Here is a 24,929-nt window from a genome sequence, read left to right on the forward strand (position 1 = left end):
AGACCGTGCTTTCGAGATCTGTAATACAAAGGAAGGTCTCGAAAAAGAAATAGGCATCATCAGAAATGACCTTCAACGGAATGGTTACTCCAGAGTGATGGTAGAACAGGCTTTAGCTAGAAGATAGCAAGAGCTCCACAAGGAAGAAAAGCCGCCACAACCAGTACTTGTACTCCCCTACATCAGAGGATTATCGAAAAAAATAAGAAGAATTGGGTCCAAGTATAACAACAGGACCTGCTTCAGATCTGGGAACACTATCCGTAGCAGCTTCACAAAAACCAGGCCATCAAACGCGGACTGCGATTCCAAGAATTGCATTTACCGGATACCCTGCGAGTGCGGAGAATCATACATCGGTGAAACTGAGAGACCATTCAAAGTTCGCATTGCTGAGCACAAGAAACACACACATCGAGGAAAAACCAACAAATCCGGAATAGCAGAGCATGTTTGGACTCATCAACATAATATCAAATGGGATCAAGCTGAAATCATCCACAAAGAGGAACACTGGTTTAGGAGAAAATTCAAGGAAGCCGCGTATATGTTGTCCAACAACGCATTTAGTCAAGCAAGCGTATCGATACGTAACATATGGAAACCTCTTATCAAGCGAAAAACGACCAACTCCCGCTAAAACCTATGAAGCGGAAAGAGGAAAGAGGTGAAAGGTGAAAGCATCCGAATGACCTATAATTAGTCAGATCTCGGAGGAAAAAGTCCAGTTATCACCCGAAGACGATTGTGGATACTAACAATCGAAATGTCATGACGTAACTTGGTTTGGAATCTTTTAATTACTTTTTCTTTTTCTTCTTTGTCAATAATATTTTCTAATTTTCAGATTTTATTAACATTTAATTTTTTTTATTTTCTGGTTGTAGCTCTTATGTTATTTCCTTGTAATTTCAGTTTTTTTTTTATGAAGTTGTTATTTACGGTTAATCTTTTTATTTTATATTAGGCAATGGAAGTCCGAACTGATGAAATACACTATTGAATGCTGTTACTTTTTACTGAAGGGTCAGGTCAAAATGGATCGTTAATTCAGAACTCCCTCTATACGAGTATTTGAGAAATATCGAATGACCTGACAACACTGTTATCAAGAAGCAGGTTATTCAGATATCAGACGTAGGTGTTTATAAGGACTATAAGGAGTAGAATATGCGCAAAACAAGCTGACATTTGAATAATATAAATTAGCTCTTTCGCCTACCTGATTCTATAATCGACACTTCGCACCGTTTTTATTGGTACTCTTGTCAAAAATGCTCGGTGGGATTCTCGTATGGTTGACGTTTATGTTATCGACATACATGTTGTAAGTATTGTGGAAATGAGCGAATCAACTTTAGATGAAGAAAAATATATCAACAATGATAATAGTTCTCTATTCGTATTCACGGTGATGTTACTTGCTTTGATGAGAGGAAAATAAAATAGAATGTTCAGTGGTGATACGATAGTAGTGAAATGACTATATGCTGGTAATTATAGAACCATATTTTTGTAACAAAATAAATACTTGGGAAAACCACTAATATATTCAAGTAGAGATACATTTTTGAGTTTGAAAGAAAAAAAGGTTACTACTTCTCCATCTCAATATAAAAATGTGGGAAATTGCTGGAAAAATGAAGAAGGCAATTTTTTTCAAAATGAACTATTTACAAAAATGTTCAGATCACGATTCTGACAGATTAAAAAAAATCTAAAAGAAATTAGCTCAACCCAAACTTAAATTTATTTCTTCCTTTCTTCAGACGTTTTTCAATTTTTTGTATGAAGATGGAGAAATAGAAAGCCAAAAATTTGTTTTCCAAAAAACAATAATTTATACTTTCTTCTTAGTTTCAATAACCAATGATGAATGAAAACACCACTTTTTTAAAAATGTCTAAGAAAGTTATATAGCAGAAAATTCATCAAGATATACCTGTTACCACTTCCGAAAGTACAAAAACATTTCGACAAGATAAACCTGTCGACAATAAAGGATACTAAATTGTATAGTTTAGTTCACAAGTTGGAAATAGTATAGACATCTATGGTTACAAATAATGTATCAAAACTGTAACAAGTAAGAATATAAGATAATGAACAAACACATTTTTACAGATTCACCTCAGTTGTAAAAGCATGAGCATTCCAGATAAAAAACAAACAAGTTCGATATGCCAATGTGATACAACATTAAAATTTGGACAAATTATTGCAGAAGTTTCAAGAATGTCTTGAGGCAATTTTCTGAATTTATGATTAAATGCGATTCAGAAACTAAAGTTATCACTTTGGAGAATTAAAATTTTTTCTTCACATATGGAGGCATTTTTGATGTTGGCTGAGTGGTTACATATTATAACGATACCATTGGAGTGCCTATTTTCAAAGTAAGTATTTTTTCAACTTTTGATCGATTTGGATTTGCACAGCAGAATGGTATGCAAAGAGATCTGGAATTTTTTCGTCAGTTAAAGGTTATTCTGTTGTAGATTATTAAGAAGACGCACTCATGAATTCGTTACCCAGTGTGCTGTTGATCATTTATCTTTTTCCACAGTCTTAGTCGTTGTTATTGGAGTTTATAATCTTTTATCTGAATAGGTATATTTGTTTTCCTCCTTGAATGATATTTGTGCGATTTAAAGTTTTTTAATTACAATAAGGATTCTTCAGAGAGCGGTATTTACGCAGCAAAACACCAGTGGAAGTGGTCTATAAAATTTTTCATATGTCATCTATGTTTGATGAATCTGTGGGATCGAAGGTTTGGAATCTAGTTTGAAATTCCTCAATATTTTGTACTAAATATTCGCAACTCGATTGCTTTGAATTATTTTTCCATTCCATTTTTTGATGAACGAGTAGCCCCTATTTAAGCATTATGTGTCGTAGATATGAGTCTATCAGATTAAAATCTGTTATGTTTTTAAATCTGTTTTTCCGTTAACCAGCTGTCGCATCCCTACGAACGACAATCCTCAGAAGTCGAAACTTGTGCGAGCTAAGGATTAACGAAGTCTTACCTTTTAACGTGTGATTCCTAACACGTGATTGGATCAATGTTTATATAATTGAAATGAATTGAGGTGGTTATGTTACTCTGACCCATTACTTGATGAAAATCAATAACACTATTCAAGATGATAGTAACAGAATTTTCACATTGAATTGTATTCAAAACGCGTTTCGGTACACGGTAGCTTCATCAGTTATTGGTACCGATGAAGAATTCAGGTTGGATCGGGAATATTTGATATCCAATAGCTCTTTGTAGTACTTCATCAATCTTCAAAGATAATATGAATATGAATATGGACAGTTGGGATCCGTAAGTTAAATAATAAAGGTAATTTCATTGAAGTCAACAGCAGAACATTCAAAACATATTTCAGGTGAGATTTTGACTTTCGACATTCCTATAACTAACATGTGAATTTTGATGCCTGTATATACTCGGTAAAACAATGATCCCAAATATGTATTTCTTTCATCAATGTTCTGTAATGAATATTATTGCTGGTTTTACCCGATCACATTGAAGTTCCTTTCATTTGGCAAACTCTGAATGTTAATACTGAAAATGCTGTATGAAAATGTTTTGTTTTCGTTTATATCTAGGATGTTGTCATAACTGCGAATTTTTTTGTGATTTGGTCATTTTTTTGCCAACCTTTTGTGGAAATGGTTCTCATGCTCTGCGAAGATAAGTCTATTTTAGAAAGTTCCATCGAGCCATATTTCAGGGTTACAAACATAATTTCTGTGACCTTTAAGCTTAAATAACTTTCAGCGCAGACACGAGATTGTATGAAACTTCCGAGACAACTTATAGAACGCCAAAATAAAAGAACATACAAGTTTATAGCTTATTATCTCTCATTCCGAGATGAAAATATGATTGGACTATAGTTGTTAGGACGTTGTATTGAGTGCCAGGGGTCCTAGGATCGAAATCGAGCTGACTAGATTGTTTATTTTCCACCCAATTTTTAAATAATTCTGAAATGAATATGATAACAAACAAAGAAATATGTCAGGTTGTTTCTTTATATAAACTTTATTGGTATCTCTCTCATTCGGGATATCCCCCACAAATTATTCTCATTTCAGAATATTGCCATATTTCTCGATCGTTGGATGAAGTATTATTTTCGATATCCGAAAAAAGCAAAGAAATTGCAATGAATTTGCTTTATACAGAAACACTGAATTGTTATAATATTGAGTAACGTGAGACCGTGACATATCGAATCTATTATCACCTAATTTCTGTACAACCTCAGAATTGTATCAACAATAGAGAAATACTCTGAATCCATTGTTGGAGTGCACTCAGCAAGTTTCGAGGTTAAGATATGGGTGGGCAAAAACTAGAGAAAGTAACATTTCAATTCCGAGCTATTTGCGTGGTTCGTTAAGTTTCGAATTACCAGTTTCATACGACAAAAGCACTCACGATTTTATTTTCCTACCATTCAGGATGAAGGAGTAATGCATATTGTCAAAGAGTAACGAAAATGGGATAGATAATCTTAGATCTGCTCACCTCTTTATATTCTGAGAAAAAATAGAATATTTAACTACCCTTTGCATTTAAAACAAAACGAATTAAAAATATTCCATATTTCTAACATTTCCGATGCAAATCATTGGAGAGGTTCATACCCCTAAAATATGACTAGATAGAGCGTTCCTAAGTAGGCTTATCTTCAGACCAGGAGGACCATTTCTACCAAAGGATGCCAGAAAAACTCACGAAAAACTTCGCATGACAATATCGTCGATATAAATGAATACGAAACATTTTTATATAGTATTTTCAGTAATAACAATGAAATGAACTGATGAAAGGAACTTATCAGGAACTTTCATGTGATCAGGTGAAAAGCATTGAAAATTAAAGAAAAACATATTTGAGGTACAGTTTTACCAAGTACGTATTGGCATCAAAATTTACCTGTGGGTTACAGGAATGTCAAAAAATAACATCTCTCTTGAAATATGTTCTGAATGTTCTGCTGTTGAATTCAATAAAAAAAACTGTTTTATTCAACTCATTGGCCCCAAATAGTGGAATACCTATTATACCTATTGGAAAAAATGAAGTACTACGAAGAGCTATATTCCCGGGTAGTGATTTGAGATGATTTCCATATATAGATTTTTGGAACCCTGGGAATACAGGACTAGACATCTTCTTGAAGCACATCGACAGCGTAAGATTTTTCATCACTTTCACAAAGTACACAAAGAATTGCCATTTCAAGACGTACACCGGGAAAAATGATTGAAATCTACCTCGGAATTTTCATTTCGAACGAAGAAAATTACTTCAGTTTTATTGAAAATATACTCTCTCTATTGAATAATTCACATCCCCCAGCGTAATTTCAGTAGGCAATGTACTTTTCATTGAGAATTAAATATTCATCTAATGTATGTGTGAAATCATAACGTATTATTTCATGTGAAGAGAATTACTAACTGGACGATGGGTATTTCCCCTTAGTGAAATGTAAATTTTCGCCATCTCTTTATCGAATGTAAAATTACGCTTGTATTTGTGAGCGATTATTGTATTGTTCATTCTTATCTACAGAAGCGCATCGGTTTGTCTGACGTGTGTATTAGAATATTTTTGTTGTTGGTGAAAATAAGTAAAGAAGGTGAGTACATTTCTTGTGAAATTTCAATAACTAGTCCAATAAACAGATGAATTCATTGAGTTTTCTCGTTATGCATTATAGAGTGTTTTTTATTACAAGTATATCCTAACCTCACATCGCGAATTATTTCATACTATATGGAATAGTACAACATATTTTAACTGATTTTCAAATAATTACAGAACATATATTTGAAAATGTTTGTGATAATTACTGAATGGTATTGAGAAAAAGAGATATATTCGATAGCAGTGGCGTGATTCATCAGTGAGGCCGTATGCACGATCCATTTTAAAAATGAATTTCTATGAGGAATAAAGTTTCGTATTGGTGGTTGCAATTATCGAACAATGTTAAATCGTAATTTCATTCACCTAAAAAATATCTGAACCTTTCATTCGTATCTCTCATAATTTTGGATAAATTTGAGGATTTGTGATTTTTATTATTGAACTTGAAAACATTTTTGCGATGGGAGGCAAGTTGGAACTCAAAATTGAAGGAATCGAGAAACACTTTAGGACCTTTTTGTTTCTGTTGAAGAGGTGAACAAAACACTTCATCACCACTTCATACCATATTATTATAGCTATATTTGCTATATTTCAGAAAATGTTGGAAAACATTTGGAAAAATCTAATTTTTTATTGAAACGGTTGAATATGTATCAAAAATTTTTGAGAAATATTAATATTGAAGTCAAACTAGTAGTAGTTTTTCTCTAGGAATGTGTGTTCGTCAACTTGCTGTGTTTTTAGATTTCTAACCCTATTCATTTGATGATGATATTTCATTTCTCTTTTAGGATAATAACAGGAATTGAGGAAAATAGAAAAAGGAATATTACTTTCATTTCTCTTTCCGAATAATACCACCATGAGCAAGAAAGAAAATGTGTTAATTTGAAGAATGGTTTTTTTATTTTGTACTGTTATTTGACTTTTTTGAAAATGAAAAAAAAATGTTTTGTAGAATTTCATTCCAAGAATGTATATGAACTAATTTTGTATATACATATTTTTTTTAATATATCAATGTGTAATATGTCTTATGCATTCAATTATCTAAATTATGAGGAAAAATGGCCACTTAAGAGTCAAAAGTCAACATCCGATTGAGGTATCATTATCTTCAAAACTACTCTGAATACGGACCTTCTTACAACGGAATATCCCAAGGTAATATAACCCGTAAATGAAAAATTACACCGTAAAATTTTATAAGAGTATAGAATTCCACTGTAAAATTATATAAGAGTGTAAAATTCTACTGTAAAATTTTGTCAAGAGTGTAATATCTCGATATAAATTTATATCGCAAATTTACCCTATAAAGTTTTATTTCAACACAAAAGTACACTCAAAATGAAAAATTACACTGAAAAATTCCACACTTGTCTTCGGGGAAGAATTACAAAATAATATTCCGCATGGAATCTAAGATCACACACGAAAGTAATTTCTCGCTAATATGGGCGGTAATTAAATTGCCACCGGTACCGGTGGAAAAATTTTTACCAGTGTATATTGGTAAAGGAGACCGACACTAAGTGGAAAACATCTGTATACCGGAAACCCACTCACACGGGACAGTATCTGAACCACCAATCCAATCAATATCAATCGACTACAAAAAGCCCCTAGTTCGTTTGATATACGTTAACAACACCTTCATATTATGAAATAATGGAAATACAGAACTAGACACTTTCCTGAAGCACATCAAAAGCGTAAGACCTTCTATCACTTTCACAATGGAGAAGGAATTCCACAACGAATTGCCATTCTTAGACGTATTGGTGAAGAGGACCGACACTAACTGGGAAACACCTGTAGGTTTACCGAATACCCACTCACATGCTGGAACCACGAATCCAACCGCCATCAATCGATTGGAAGAGGAATCATCAATACTCTAGTAGACCATGCTTTTGCACTGGTAAAAAATTTTCCACCGGTACCGGTGGCAATTTAATTACCGCCCATATTAGCGAGAAATTACTTTCGTGTGTTATCTCACATTCCATGTGGAATATTATTTTGTAATTCTACCCCGAAGACAAGTGTGGAATTTTTCAGAGTAATTTTTCATTTTGAGTGTACTTTTGTGTTGAAATAAAACTTTATAGGGTAAATTTGCGATATAAATTTATATCGAGATATTACACTCTTGACAGAATTTTACAGTAGAATTTTACACTCTTATATAATTTCACAGTGGAATTCTATACTCTGATAAAATTTTACGGTGTAATTTTTCATTTACGGGTTATATTACCTTGGGATATTCCGTTGTAAGAAGGTCCGTATTCAGAGTAGTTTTGAAGACAATGATACCTCAATCGGATGTTGACTCTTGACTCTTAAGTGGCCATTTTTCCTCATAATTTATATAATTGAATGCACAAGACATATTACACATTGATATATTTAAAAAATAGGTATATACAAAATGAGTTCATATACATTCCTCAAATGAAATTCTACAAAACAGTTTTTTTTAATTTTCAAAAAACAGTACAAAATGAGATCAAATTAACACGTTTTCTTTCTTGCTCATGGTTGTATTATTCGGAAAGAGAAATGAAAGTAATATTTCTTTTTTCCTCAATTGCTGTTATTATCCTAAAAGAGAAATGAAATATCATCATCAAATGAATAGGTTTAGAAATCTAAAAACACAGTAAGTTGACGAACACACATTCCTAGAGAAAAACTACTACTAGTTTGACTTAAATATTAATATTTCTCAAAAAATTTTGATACATATTCAACCGTTTAAATAAAAAATTAGATTTTTCCAAATGTTTTCCAACATTTTCTGAAATATAGCAAATATAGCTATAATGATATAATATGAAGTGGTGATGAAGTGTTTTGTTCACCTCTTCAACAGAAACAAAAAGGTCTTAAAGTGTTTCTCGATTCCTTCAATTTTGAGTTCCAACTTGCCTCCCATCGCAAAAATGTTTTCAAGTTCAATAATAAGAATCACAAATCCTCAAATTTATCCAAATATATGAGAGATACGAATAAAACGTTCAGATATTTTTTAGGTAAATGAAATTACGATTTAACATTGTCCGATAATTGCAACCACCAATACGAAACTTTATTCCTCATCGAAATTCATTTTTAAAATGGATCGTGCATACGGCGTCACTGATGAGTCACGCCACTGCTATCGAGTATATCTCTTTTTCTCAATACCATTCAGTAATTATCACAAACATTTCCAAATATATGTTCTGTAATTATTTGAAAATCAGTTAAAATATGTTGTACTATTCCATATAGTATGAAATAATTCGCGATGTGAGGTTAGGATATACTTGTAATAAAAAAACACTCTATAATGCATAACGAGAAAACTCAATGAATTCATCTGTTTATTGGACTAGTTACTGAAATGTACTCACCTTCTTTACTTATTTTCACCAACAACAAAAATATTCTAATGCACACGTCAGACAAACCGATGCGCTTCTGTAGACAAGAATGAACAATACAATAATCACTCACAAATACAAGCGTAATTTTACATTCGATTAAGAGATGGCGAAAATTTATATTTCACTAAGGAGGAATACCCATCGTCCAGTTAGTAATTCTCTTCACATGAAATAATACGTTATGATTTCACACATATATTAGATGAATATTCAATTCTCAAAGAAAAGTACATTGCCTACTGAAATTACGCTCGGGGATGTGAATTATTCAATAGAGAGAGTATATTTTCAATAAAACTGAAGTAATTTTCTTCATTCGAAATGAAAATTCCGAGGTAAATTTCAATCATTTTTCCCGGTGTGGACTCTAAAATACGAAAAAAAGGTATCGGGAAGGAACTAGGCATCATCAAAAATGATCTTCAACGGAATGGTTACTCCAAAGTGACGCCTAGTTTATTGTCTTGCTTGAATTTGTCTGATATTAAGTCACTAATTTTCCAAGTTGATAAACTAGGTTGATCATTACAATATAGGAAAAATCGGTAATAATCTTCATTGGGAATGTGGTGAAGACAATTTTCGAACAGAGTGTGAATTGAACGTATACACTCCATCAATAATTTCGTGGTTGACACGCCCGAGCAAAAATGGCCTTACTCATGGATTAATTAACTTGTCTTGTTAGTAGATTTGGTCAATATTTCATATCTACCTGTTCGGAATAATTATCTTTGAGCCTCATAGAAAACCTTTTGCAGGTCAAAATGCATGAAATGACAGATTCAGTAAAAGACTCGTATTTGGTGAAGGAATGACCTTTCCAAAATGAAATGAACTTTTACTTTGTAATGGTACTCGGTAAAAACTTCTACTACGCAATTCCACTGAAGAATATCGCCACCAACTCCTATTTCCCTGTATACTCTGCCCGCGTACGCCTATGAAAGCAAATAAACAAGAAACGACCTTTGAATGCCGGTGGGTTGACGTCCACACATCTGGTGCAGCAAATAAGCATAAATATGTCGAAAACAATGGAGTTATTCTTTCCAGCGAAAACATACTTCTATTTAAATGTAAATATTATTCATGTTCAGAACATAAAGCATGGTGCCTTTTGACATTCGGGTAGAAGTGTTAGACGGGAATATGGGGAAATATCGTCATCCGAAGTAAGTGCTAATCAACTTGTTATTCATTGATCTGTATAAAAACAGCATTCAGAGGACAATATTATAGAAGTGATAATCAAGGAGACTTCAGGAAAATCCACTTGATATAAAAACTTACATTATACAACAAAAGGTACCTACCAGAAATTTTGAAATACTCTGTATATAGCAAGGCTTCGTCGTACCCCGCTAACCATTTCCAAATTATGATGCCTCAAATTTTCAATTTTACAAACTGAAATCTTGAGAATCAAACGCTTGAAACCTTCGAAGTTCAAAACAAAATTTCTCAAGAGAATATAATTTTTACTCATTTATTTCATTATGAAAATGCGAAGTAATAACAACACCGTTTTTTTTTCTATCAAAGTTCAAATGCCTTCATTGAAAATGAATACCTAACTTTGAGGAATAGATATATACTGTTGAAAAATTTGATTGACCGTATACAGAGTGTTTATTAAATATACGACAAAAATTTAAGGGACTATTCCCTGGACTATTCTGAGGATATTCAATCCTTTGATGATTTTTGATATGGCGCTTTGTTTCGAAGATGTGGAGCGAAAAATAATTTCGAGCAATAACAATTTGTTACCAAAAATTACATGTAATATTTCTTAATCTACAAGAACTGTTCGACAGAATTAGTCACTTCATATATACCTAATACTAGAGAAAATAGCTCAAATGGATTCAAATCTCTTACTAACTCAACTTCTACGCACTTATTGGATCAGAGAACCAATGTTGTTTTTATAATGGATTTGCGTCTGCACTATACTTAGCCCCATCCGGTGTGCCACAAGGCTCCAATCTGGGACCCCGGCTTTTCCTCATCTCCATAAATTATCTCATCTCCAAGCTTTCGTGTGGCAACTTACTTTCCATCTATCACAAGTTTAGAAAGCTGCTCCTATACCTCCATTCTCAATTAGACCTGATAGATAACTGGTGTAAAATCAATAAAAGGGCAGTGAATTTTGAAAAGTGCAAAGTTTTTTCTTTTACACGTAATGTTGTCAAAGATTCAGGGGTGACGTTAGACAGTAGGTTGACATTTGTTGGCAATACCAATAGTGTCGCGGCATCGGCTAGAAAAAAAATGCTTGGCTTTGTTCTGCGCAACTGTAAATCATTCACCAATATTACAGCCTTAACCATACTTTATACATCTCTTGTTCGCTCCAAGTTAGAATATGCTACTTTGATATGGGGTCCTCTCTATATAATGTACAAAAGGAAACCTTGGGAAATGTGCCATGGCGTTTCCTGAATTTTATTGCATTTAGAGCTGATGGCGTGTATCCTGCTAGAGGAACTGAAGTATTATTATGTTATACAAATTTTTGCATTGTTCCATTGACGCACCCTCGTTACTAGAAACAAATTAACACGTGGTCTGTTGTTAACGAGTTATCAGGAAAAACCACAAAGAAAAGTAATATAACTATAGATACTAATGATGGTCTTGTAGAAGATCCACTCGATATCGCAAATATGTTCAATGACTTTTTCGTGAATACTCCACATGATATTGTTGACAAAATAAATAAAACTACAAATAACCCTTTGAGGACTAATTTGATACCGAATATTGAGAATAGTATGTTCACTACATATGTCAGTGAAGATGATATACTGAAGGTTATCAGGGACAAAATCAAAAATAAACATTCGTGTGGACCAGATGGCATCTCTGGACATATACTCAAAAGGATTGCACCCTACATCATAGCGCCCCTAACTCACATTATGAACATATCTCTTCAGCAAGGACAGTTTCCTTCGCGACTGAAACATTCTATAGTTTCTCCAATCCTGAAAAAAGGAAACTCTCATAATTTGGAGAATTATCGTCCTATTGCTGTCTCCTCAGCACTCTCAAAAGTATTCGAATACATAATGTTGGAATTTCTACATAAATTTCTGAATATAAATAATGTTCTAACTCCGAACCAACACGGATTTCGATCGAATCATTCCACTACAACGGCAATAATTTCTTTTTATTCGAATCTTCTACAGGCTGTTGAAGCAGGCGAAAATCCCACTGGAATTTTTTGTGACCTCAGCCGTGCTTTTGACTGCGTACAACACGAAAATCTCCTGGACAAACTGTACAAAACGGGTATTAGAGGTATTCAGCATGAATGGTTCGTATCATATCTTTCAAATCGCACCCAGGCTGTCAAAATACAATATTCGAATGAGAATTATGACGAAACTTTTTTTTCCGATCAGTTAAATAATGACATAGGAGTTCCCCAAGGATCAGTTTTGGGGCCAATTCTTTTTATTCTTTATATCAATGAGTTGCCATCTGCTTTGCAAAAGTCACTCACTTGTTTGTATGCTGATGATTCTTCTCTCCTATTTAAATCAAAATATTTGCCTGAACTGCAACAAAATATAAATTCTGATCTTGATAGCTTGCAAAATTGGTTTAGTGAAAATTCACTATTTTTGAATGCCTCCAAAACGAAAGCAGTAGCTTTTCATACTGCTCAAAATATTAACACGGTAGACATCAATATTGAAATATCCGGTGCTGAGATAGAGAGAGTTGATAGCATGAAATTCTTAGGGATTTTTCTAGACAGCAATCTCAATTTCCGTCAGCACTGCGATAATCTCATCAAAATACTCAATAAGCAGTGTTATCTGTTGAGAAACCTGAAAAGAATTCTAGACAAATCTGGTCTACTCCTATATTACCACGGTCAGATACAATCAAGAATCAACTATGGGATTATTGTTTGGGGAAATTCTCCATCTGCGCACAATGTTTTTATAACTCAAAAGAGAATTATTAGAACCATATTGCAAACGCATCACGAACTTCATCATGTAGAACATTATTTAAAAAATTGAAAATTGTGCCCCTACCTGGTCTTTACATTCTGGAACTTTTGTTGTATGTTCATAAAAATAAAGAGGATTTTAAACAAAACCAATCTTTTCATGAATATAATACACGCATCAGAAATCATTTTCACATACCAAAAAAACGTTTATCTTTACGTCTAAACTCGTTTGAGATTTTGGGACTGAGATTATATAATGCACTTCCGGAGTTTTTCAAAATTATAACCAAGGAGCAAGTATTCAAATATAAAATAAAACAACTACTTTCTGAAATTAGCCCCTATACAATCGATGAATTTTTTTCTTATCTGCATTGATTGCGGATTGTTTTGGTATCTGTTGTTATTTATGAATGTGTATATTATATACTTATATTTTATATCTGTATTTCATATGTACTGACTTGTCCAATTGTTTTTTTTAACCTCTTTCAATGGATCAATAAATATTTGATTTGATTTGATTTTGAACTTCTAGTAGATCCAACCTTGGAAAATTGTCTCCTATAAATTTGATGTGTGAAAATTATAATACCCACTGCAGTCAATGCGATATTAATTTCGATCCACTGAAGACTATATTATCCAAAATTTCATGTTATTTACTAATAGTTATTAAATGATACGTCATCTTTTTTCTTAATTCGATCATATATATGGATTTATTTCTTAATTTGTCAAATTCTTAATATGTCAATATTTTGTTAAATATTTTGCTTAAGTATAGCCTTTATTTATACTGCATTATTATATTAGGTCCATATTGTCCTGGTAAATGGATTCATCTGTTGGGCAATAAATGTTGTTTTTCTTTTCAAGGAACACTAAGAAGTCTTTAAGAGAGGTAAGGGAAGCGAATGTAGGTACCTATCATATTTTGAAGTGTGACATCACAAACATTGCGGTGAGTAGGTACCTACCTACCTATATTGCGAAATTCGGTTCACTTATATACTATACAAATAATAATCGCACTTATTCAACGTTGCTTCATTCATATAATGACATAGTCAGCACATTATCAAAATTATATTTGATATTAATGTTTCTGAAAATTACTCCAAAACAGTTTCTGTTGTAACTTCTCGTTAAAGTCTCCTCAAAACATTTTTTGAAATAGGGTCATTGTTATTCGTGGAGTTGAAATTATTATCAAAATTATTTTTATTTCGACGTAGAGATGATGGTTGCTGCATAATGTTGAAAAGATCAAAGACAGGATAGGCAAGCAATTTTTTTTCTGTTCTAATCGATCATTGAATTTTTTTATACAATATTTTTATATCATTAATTGAGGATGAAAGTAACAGAGGAACTTGACGTAATCCTATTGAATTGTATCAGTGAAGTATATTGCTTTTAAATTAGTACCTAATTGAAGTTACCATCAGGAAAACAGTACTTTCGTACTATCGACACATAATTCTTTTCCGAATAAATTGAAATTTTCGGCAATCCTGGAACAGAAAAGTTTGACGTGACCTTTCTCTTATGCAGGTATAACTCATGCATGACGAAGTCGATTATTTTATTTGGTGAGTGATGGTTCAGATGGCAAAAAACATTTGGGGAAATTTTTTGACCAACGGTATAGGCCAACAATAACCAAATTATCATTTATTCACCTTTGATCAACATATTTTTTTACAAAAGATAAAAACTCAACTCATTATCGAAACAATAAATGTGCCTAAGGTGCACCGAGATTTTTTAACAAGCGAATCATCCACACCAAAACATGGGCCATCATCAATACGTTATACAAAGTTGAGATAAATTTCACGTTCTGATCACAATCGAAAACATAACCTATCTATTCCATCTTCCAAGTTACTTCCAAGTTAGGTTATTTTGAGATAAACCATCGACAACATAACTCATATTGAGCTGAAGTTTCTGATCCACCAGTTACTGAGATTTTTCAGTAAACCCGTTAATATATTTTCTGTTGATTTGTTAATTGTTAGTTTATCAGAAGAGAAACAAGAGTGAATTGTCAATGTTTTTCAAATACAGAACGTTTGAAATCAAATTAATCGGTGATTTCTTCATTGGCTGAACAATGATGTTTTTTTATACCTAAGTTTGATCATACGTCTTCTTGACTGGATTATATTAATTTCTATTAGGAATTCATATATTTCTTTCAAAAATGAAATGATCATATTAAATATTCTTTTTTTCTTCAAAAATAACAGTTAATGATTTTACTTTAATTTTATGTTAAAAGTACCTAGGCATATTTTTTGCGTTAAAAGTTCGTTTATTTATGAAGCGCTTTGAAGGAAAATAACAAAAATATTATCATGCGTGATTCGTTAGAGCAATCAAAATTTTGAAAAATTATAACCTTCTTCAAAAAAATAGGCTTCATATAATCATTGAAAAATCATTAATTAAACAATATTTACAAAATGATATATAATATTTCACCCATTAAATACGGCCACCACATCTTTAATTCATACTGAAATACATACTGAAATCAATACAATACAATATATATATATATATATATATATATATATATATATATATATATATATATATATATATATATATATATATCTTTATACAACATTAATCTTGCTTCTGCCAGAGTGGGGTAAAATACACCTGGGCGTATGTCGCCTGTTTTAGTGGGGTACTATCTCCCCTTCTGTGGTCGCTTATGGTGGATAGTCTGCTTGATGCCCTCCACAGAAGAAAAGTCGATCTGCCAGCTTATGCAGCTGACGTTGTCATCCTGGCAAGGTCCACGTCGGAAAGGGTAGCTTGTAATATCCTCCAAAGCGCGTTGGACGTTGTTCACAGTTGTCGCCGAAGGGAGCAGATGTCTGTCAACCCCAGCAAAACAGTGTTAATCCCCTTCACCAAGAGGAGATAATTGGACGATCTAACGCCACTTTTCCTCAATGGTGTGGTCATTCCATTTGGAACGGAGGTGAAATATCTTGGCATTGTCCTTGATAAAAGACTCACCTGGAACGCTCACTTGGAAAAAGTTTCACACAAAGCCAGGCTGTCTCTATGGACATGTCGAAGGATTTGTGGTGAAACTTGGCGTTTCGGTCTCAAACAAATCCATTGGATTTATGTGATGATTGTCAGACCAATGATCACTTATTGTGCAATTGTGTGGTGGCCTATGGCTTTACAGAAAACGGTCCAGTCGAAGCTCTCTGCCTTACAGACACAGGTTTGTGGTGCCATCAGTACCACACCATCAGCGGCCATGAAGATCCTTCTAGATCTACCTCCTCTCCACATTTTTCTGAAGAGAGAGGCTAGATGGACTGCATACAGACTTGTGCACATTGCCAATTGCACAAATCAATTCAATGCAGAGGGCAACATACTGCTGGTTGACATTGGAAGTCACAGTATTCTGGAAATTACCTCTGACTTTATGCCTCCAACTGTCAACTACGAACTGCCTTATAAAGTAGTACCCGAGTAGACAGGACTGGATCCTCCGGGAGAAGGAGATAGTTGTTGGTTCACATATGGATCAAAAACACCTTCCGGTTCTTGTGCAGATGTTTTCAGTCGCCCAGGACAGAGATATCAACCTGCCTAGGAACCTAAGCGACTGTATTTCAAGCTTTACCCTATTAAATTGTGTGTGTAGGGATTAGAAAAATCCAACCTCACACACAAGTCAATAAAAATATTTTCGGACAGTCAAGCGGCGTTGGAAGCTCTTGGCTCTTAGCGAGAAACGTCTAAATTGGTATCGAATTGCCAATAACGACTCTCCTCGATAGGAAGACTCAACAGATTTTCTCTGGTCTGAATTTCTGGCCATACTGGCCTGGAAGGCAATGAAGCTGCTGACTCTCTTGCAAAGGAGGGTGCTGCAAGCGGTTTCATCGGACCAGAACCTGTCATTGGCATCGCTCTGGGCTTTGCCAAACAAACACTGAACACCTGGATGTCAAGAAGATTTTTGGACTTCTGGCAGAATCTTTCAGGATTGGCTCACTCCAAGGCGTTTATTCACCCTTCAAAGCTTGATATGAAACAGTTGTTGGACTACAGTAGGGATGAACTACGATGTCTAACAGGCCTTCTTACCCCACTTACTGTCATTTGAATCATCATCTGCAGAGACTCGGACTGTCAGAAGACAGTTTGTGTCGCCTCTGTCTGGAAAATGATGGAACAGCAGAGCATATACTTTGTGCCTGCCCCGCTGGGAACCGAATCAGGTTCTTAGAGTTCGGCAGATCCGTACTCTCACCATCTGATCTGAAAGACCACTCACCGTACAAACTTATCGGCTTCGTCAAGAAGCTGGGTTTATTTGGCTGTGAATAGGTGTGAGCCGCAATAAACCCTTGTGGGTTGCGATGGAGGGTCGAATAGACCCACTCACTTTAGACCTACCTACCTACCTATCCATGTGAGACAGTATCAAAAGTCTGTGCTAAATCAATGAATACCGCTAGGCACTTTGATGATTCATTCAAGACTTCAAGTATTTGACTTATGGAATCTATTGTGGCATTTTCTGGGCTGGAATTGTCGTTCAGTTAGTACATGATATCTCTTAAAATATTCAGTGAGTCGATTTTGGTGGGATTTTTCAGAATTATTATCTAATTCATCATCTTATATTTCTACATAACAAAGCTCTAGGTACTATTTTCTGGAAAGTTCCGATGAAGTGAATGAACATGTTCGAAAGACGCCATCTCAGTTACATAATTATTTTTTTATGAAACGTCAACAAAATTAAAATCAGCTTATGTAAAATTCTGTATAGATAAATGATATTTCAGTTGAATGATCAAATATTCAAAGTTATCAAAATTAGATTCACCAAAGAATTCATACCTAATCCGTCACTTCTCTTATGTGTACTCTGATAACTACCCACTCATGAAAAATCTGAAGAGGAAGCCAAAATAAACGGAAATCTATCATCCTGATCAATATACACATCGATAAATCATATATGCGAGTATGCCCTGCGGGATACATTCACGATTACGTAACGTCAAATATATAATAATTCCATTTGATTTCATTAATTTATAATTATTATGAGTGGTTGCCCAATTTTTTACACTCACCACTTTTGAAAAGTGATGTGCTTTTTTGTGATGTAACATCGCGCTATAATTTTAGGCCTAATTTCGAATAATTCATATACCTAATAACATAATGTTGCGGTAGATGAAATATTGAACAATATTTAAGTGAATGGAGGCAAGTGTAGGTATTAGTAAATCATTTTTTGGGAAGTATAATGGAATAGGAATGTGAGAACCATTTATGTGGATTAGTTTCTCAATTTGATTATATTAGAGACTCACTGACAGTCATTGGAAAAAATTACCAAGACTTGCGTATCTGCTTTTAGTTTTACCGTTTTTTTGGGGTATAGCAATCATCAAAATATTTTGATTGATCCCTTAGCCTGAGAAATCCTGATTGAACCACACTCTATTAGGAAAATCGTCACACGCTCTACTTACTCTATAATACGAGATACACCACAGTTTATATAATAATAATAATAATGACTTTATTCATGAAAAAGAATAATTATAATCATACAAACAAATAATAGCTATGTTGAATAAAGTAAAATGGCAATAAGTGCAGAAGCACTTGTTTCGCCTAAAAAAGAAAACTTAACACATACACACACAAATACATACAGACACTTTTTTTAAAATAATGTTATAGGGCTATAAAATGACCAAATTGTAAACCAAGAAGGTGAACGATCAGGAGGGTTATATTTTTCATTTCATAATACGTACTGTTGTAAAAAAATTCAAAAAATAATAAGGCGCATTATACATTATATTATGAAACTGCTTTATACTTAAATGAATTGATGTTAATGATGTACATGCAAACATATGCATCATATGGGTTCAGGTATATAACAAACATAACACACAAATTTCAAATATTTTTTTTGTCAACAAGTTCAGCAAAAAAATTTCTTGGTTGAGATAATATGAATAATCTTAATTTTTTCTTGAACAAATGAATAATTGTGACACTGCGCATTTCGTCGGGAATAGTATTGAACAGCTTAGGAGCAAGGTAATTGTATGAATGCTGGAAAATTGATTTTTGCGTTTGAGGAATAACGTGGTTATTTTTTTTACGGGTGTTGTATAAGTGAGTCGGAAGAGTGAAACATCTATTCTTGTAATAAGCTATGACAATATTATAGTAAAACAGTTGGCGGATATCGAAAACTTTAGCTTCGGAATACAATGATTCTGTTGAATAATGTGGTGGTTTTGATAGCATCAACTTTAGGAACCTGTTTTGGAGCACCTCAAGTGGACGAAGGTGTATATGGAATGTTCCACCCCAGCAAGCGATTCCATAGCTCAGATGACTCGCCACGAGTGCGTGATATAGAATTTTGAGATCGCAGAGTATATGTCAGTATTTTCAATAAATATTTGAATTTGTATAGTATACAACGTAACTTATTACAGATATATTGAATATGATCCTTCCACTTGAGATGTGAGTCAATTATCACACCTAGATATTTCACTTTTGATTCGGGAAGTATTATCTGTTGTCCAATCTTCAATTGTGAAAAAGAAGGATTACTGAAATTATTGCAACTGAAGGGTAGATAATGAGTTTTATCGAAATTTACTGTCAACAATCGATGTTCAAGCCAATTTTTTATTGATCCGAGATCAGTTTCAACAATACTTTTCAGTTCCTCCCAGCCATTCGCCTTGTAGAAAATAGCCGTATAGTCTGCAAAACCTAATATTTTACCTTTGCTTTCGATACACTGGTAAAAATTTTTCCACCGGTACCGGTGGCAATTTAATTACCGCCCATATTAGCGAGAAATTAGTTTCGTGTGTGATCTCACATTCCATGCGGAATATTATTTTGTAATTCTACCCCGAAGACAAGTGTGGAATTTTTCAGTGTAATTTTTCATTTTGAGTGTACTTTTGTGTTGAAATGAAACTTTATAGGGTAAATTTGCGATATAAATTTATATCGAGATATTACACTCTTGACAAAATTTACAGTAGAATTTTACACTCTTATATAATTTCACAGTGGAATTCTATACTCTGATAAAATTTTACGGTGTAATTTTCCATTTACGGGTTATATTACCTTGGGATATTCCGTTGTAAGAAGGTCCGTATTCAGAGTAGTTTTGAAGATAATGATACCTCAATCGGATGTTGACCTCTTGACTCTTAAGTGGCCATTTTTCCTCATACTTTAGATAATTGAATGCACAAGACATATTACACTTTGATATATTAAAAAAATATGTATATACAAAATTAGTTCATATACATTCTTGGAATGAAATTCTACAAAACATTTTTTTTCATTTTCAAAAAAGTCAAATAACAGTACAAAATAAAAAAAACCATTCTTCAAATTAACACATTTTCTTTCTTGCTCATGGTGGTATTATTCGGAAAGAGAAATGAAAGTAATATTTCTGTTTCTTTTTTCTTCAATTGCTGCTATTATCCTAAAAGAGAAATGAAATATCAAATGAATAGGTTTAGAAATCTAAAAACACAGTAAGTTGACGAACACACATTCCTAGAGAAAAACTACTACTAGTTTGATTTCAATATTAATATTTCTCAAAAATTTCAACCGTTTAAATAAAAAATTAGATTTTTCCAAATGTTTTCCAACATTTTCTGAAATAGAGCTATAATGATATAGTATGAAGTGGTGATGAAATGTTTTGTTCACCTCTTCAACAGAAACAAAAAGGTCCTAAAGTGTTTCTCGATTCCTTCAATTTTGAGTTCCAACTTGCCTCCCATCGCAAAAATGTTTTCAAGTTCAATAATAAGAATCACAAATCCTCAAATTCATCCAAAATTATGAGAGATACGAATAAAACGTTCATATATTTTTTAGGTGAATAAAATTACGATTTAACATTGTCCGATATTTGCAATCACCAATACGAAACTTTATTCCTCATCGAAATTCATTTTTAAAATGGATCGTGCATACGGCGTCACTGATGAGTCACGCCACTGCTATCGAGTATATCTCTTTTTCTCAATACCATTCAGTAATTATCACAAACATTTTCAAATATATGTTCTGTAATTATTTGAAAATCAGTTTAAATATGTTGTTCTATTCCATATAGTATGAAATAATTCGCGATGTGAGGTTAGGATATACTTGTAATAAAAAAATACTCTATAATGCATAACGAGAAAACTCAATGAATTCATCTGTTTATTGGACTAGTTATTGAAATTTTACAAGAAATGTACTCACCTTCTTTATTTATTTTCACCAACAACAAAAATATTATAATGCACACGTCAGACAAACCGATGCGCTTCTGTAGACAAGAATGAACAATACAATAATCGCTCACAAATACATTTCACTAAGGGGGAATACCCATCGTCCAGTTAGTAATTCACTTCACATGAAATAATACGTTATGATTTCACACATATATTAGATGAATATTTAATTCTCAATGAAAAGTACATTGCCTACTGAAATTACGCTCGGGGATGTGAATTATTCAATAGAGAGAGTATATTTTCAATAAAACTGAAGTAATTTTCTTCGTTCGAAATGAAAATTCCGAGGTAGATTTCAATCATTTTTCCCGGTGTAGAGTACAGTCCATTCACGCATATATGTTGAAAAGCATTGGTCTTGAAACCGTGCCTTGGGGAACCCCAATAACAGTTTTTCGCGTGTCACTCAACACGTCATCAATTCTCACACACTGGAATCTATCAGTGAGGTAACTTCTGAACAAATTCAAAGGTTTGCCTCTTATACCAATATCCTCCAAGGATTTCAATAGAAGGTCATAGTCAACTGCGTGTCGAATGCCTTCGACAAGTCGATGAATACGCATCGGCATGGTTTATTTTCATTAAGAGCTGATGATATATCTGTGATGAAGAGCTATGATTGCGTCCTGAGTGGATACTTTTTCGCGAAATATACAAGGTGAATCTCCAGAAACTGCATCGATCGATTGTGGGTTGCCGTTCCTAGAGGACCTGTTTTTTCAGCTGGTTAACGAAAAAACAGATTTTAAACAATTCAAAAACTACACCTCATGATTTTATCTTCACAAAATTTATTTGAAAAAATATCGCTAGCATAGTAGCTTTCTCAAGTCTATTAATACTTCAAATTGTTCTTACATTCATATTTATATACTGCAGGTAACCATAATTGAGATTATCTCCAAAAAACTACCTGAACCTCTACCTAAGGCACCTGTGAATTATGATTACCTAAAGCATATTACCTCACATCTACATCAATAATAATTGCCCTTTTCGGATTTTAAGAAAACAAGTTCAATAATGGTGATCTATTCAAATCTAGTTGGTCATTTATTAGATAGTTTAAATTTTTAAGTTTATTAATTTCCATTGCTTCCAAATGATTCAGATTCAAAACTTTATTTTCTATGTGCAAAATTTCGAACTCTTCGTTAAATATATGATTTTCTTCTAGAAGAAGATTTTAGATGATTCAAAAGTATTTATTTCAACATTGCTGGAGCTATAGGAAACTAATATGAATCCAGAGAGAGAAAAAGAGTCTAGAAAAAAAGTTTGATTCAATTAACAAATTTGTGAAATTTTCTTGTAATTCAAAAAATCTCTGAAATTGTCATTGTGTTATTCGACATGAAAATCAGAGTTTCAGAGTTTTTATACATATTCTTGTTTTTTATAGTTCGCATTCTAAGATGCATTCAAAGTTCCTGTACTCATACTTATAATGAGATTCATATTTGGATGAAACTACATATGACAATACATGACTCATCTTTGATTGATATTATTGTAATTGAATTTATTGTTTACAAGATAAGTATAATTTTTATGTAGACACTAAAGCTGGGTTTTAATGAAAAATACTAAAACTATTCCATATTCAGTGAAGAAAATCATTTCTATTCATTTCTTGCCTACTCCTACAATATTTCACCATTTTTTTTTCTGAAGAGGTAATGTGTACTTTCAATTCCACAAATCCTGATGAAAATAATTTGGAAACTATAAAAATACTTGAATCAATTGTATAAGAATTCAATATGAATTGAAATGAAAATCATATTCTCCTCTGAGAAAAAAATTTACTGAATGAATATTATAGTTGAATAGATGTCATTAGCGGATAATTTCAATATTTCTAACGTCCGTTAGAATAATTAAAATGTAAAATCACAATATTTTTTTTTGTTTTAGACTACCGAAATGTAAAAGAGTATACCTATAGAGTCAGCAGCCACGAAATACACAAAAAAGTAATGTGAGCCGTCGGTCCAATTATGGTTACAAAGCATACAACTATTTATTATTACCAAAATATAAATGACCTATATTGAAAAATTAAAAAAAAATCTTGTGAAATTCCTTGAAAATATGTCTAGAATAAATTAGTTATATATCTGAGATGATCTCAAAAGATATCGCAAAAGTGTATTTGAAACATTATTTACCGTTGTATTTGAAAGCAAATCTATACAGATGGCTTTCCAAGACGTCTCAAATATGACTTCAAATTATCATTAATTGTAACAAAATAAATCTTCAAGACGCCTTTAGAATATTTTTTCGTATTATAAGGGTATTTGTCAAAAGTGAACATCTTTCACAAATACATGACATTTCATTTGGTTAAACACATTTGAAACTAAGTTTATTCTGTTTTAAAAAAAATCTGTTTTAACCGTCAACCAGCTATCGCACCCCTACGAACGACAACCCTCAGAAGTCGAAACTTGTGCGAGCTAAGGATTAACGAGGTCTTACCTTTTAACGTGTGATTCCTAACACGGGATGGACGATAGCAAGTGAAGATAGATCTTTCAGATTAGGGCTTGAACCACCGACCAACACGGCAGTCAATTCGAGTGAGTGAACAAAGCACCCACGCCGAGCCGCTTGGCTACCGACCGAATGAATAATTAATGTATATTTCAATTTTGTCACATACATACAAGATATATCCCACGATCGATCCAAATGCTTTCGTGTATGATAATAATTTAAGGCAAACTATCAAATTAATATACACTCAAACTGCTTCCTGGACAAAATTTGGGTAGTTATGGGATGTTACTTATTTTAATCTATTGCAATTGGTGAATAGTGATATGATCATATTTTTCGGGTTTGAAGGTTTTCGATTTACGGAATGTCTTAATGACGTTTCGACGACGCGAGAAGCTACCTTCTTCAGCTTCAAATTCCAATAGTGAACCACATGTGAGTACGGGACCTGGCACACTCACTTTTATTTTTGGGTTTGTTTTGTTTTTTTTGTTTATTATTAAATTTTATTATTCGTAAACGCTGTGTCCGTCTGATTAATAATTCACCTATCACCAGTCTCGACACTCTGAAGAAGCCGCCAGCAAAACGTCAGGAAGAAATTTCAAAAATCGACACCCTTCAAACCCGAAAATTAGTGGCACTAAAAACCTCGGCTACGAAAGCTTAAACTATTTTGTCAGCAAAATTTCAGTTCGTAATTTCAAGTGAAATGATATTTCAATAAAGGGCAAAGGATCAGAACAATCATTCGATGCCGTCGTTTCTAACTTAATTGAGTTAATCCGCAGGAATAACACAGATGTAACACAGTTCGAGCTCCGAGTATGAACTCAATAAATTTCGAAACGTCAACAAGTATTTTTTCCACGTTTTTTTAATCATTTGCCCAACCAGCCCGTCAATGAAATTTCAATTGTTTGTGACTGTGAGCA

At 33.2% G+C, this 24,929-nt stretch overlaps 1 protein-coding gene and 1 long non-coding RNA gene across 2 annotated transcripts in view; one reads left to right on the forward strand and one right to left on the reverse strand.

Moving 5' to 3' along the window:
* Positions 1-24,929, reverse strand: part of LOC111511146 (uncharacterized) — a 541,917-nt gene that overhangs the window by 143,003 nt on the left and 373,985 nt on the right. The gene's annotated exons all lie outside the window — the stretch shown is intronic.
* LOC141487339 (uncharacterized) lies at positions 1,133-23,835 on the forward strand. The gene is made up of 3 exons (XR_012468341.1): positions 1,133-1,327; positions 2,125-2,396; positions 23,407-23,835. It is a non-coding gene; the product is annotated as an uncharacterized lncRNA (long non-coding RNA).

This window comes from Leptinotarsa decemlineata, unplaced genomic scaffold, assembly GCF_025532065.1.
Source record: "Leptinotarsa decemlineata unplaced genomic scaffold, Ldec_3_MD MMD2_tig00078422_RagTag_RagTag, whole genome shotgun sequence".
NCBI classification, from domain to species: domain Eukaryota; kingdom Metazoa; phylum Arthropoda; class Insecta; order Coleoptera; family Chrysomelidae; genus Leptinotarsa; species Leptinotarsa decemlineata.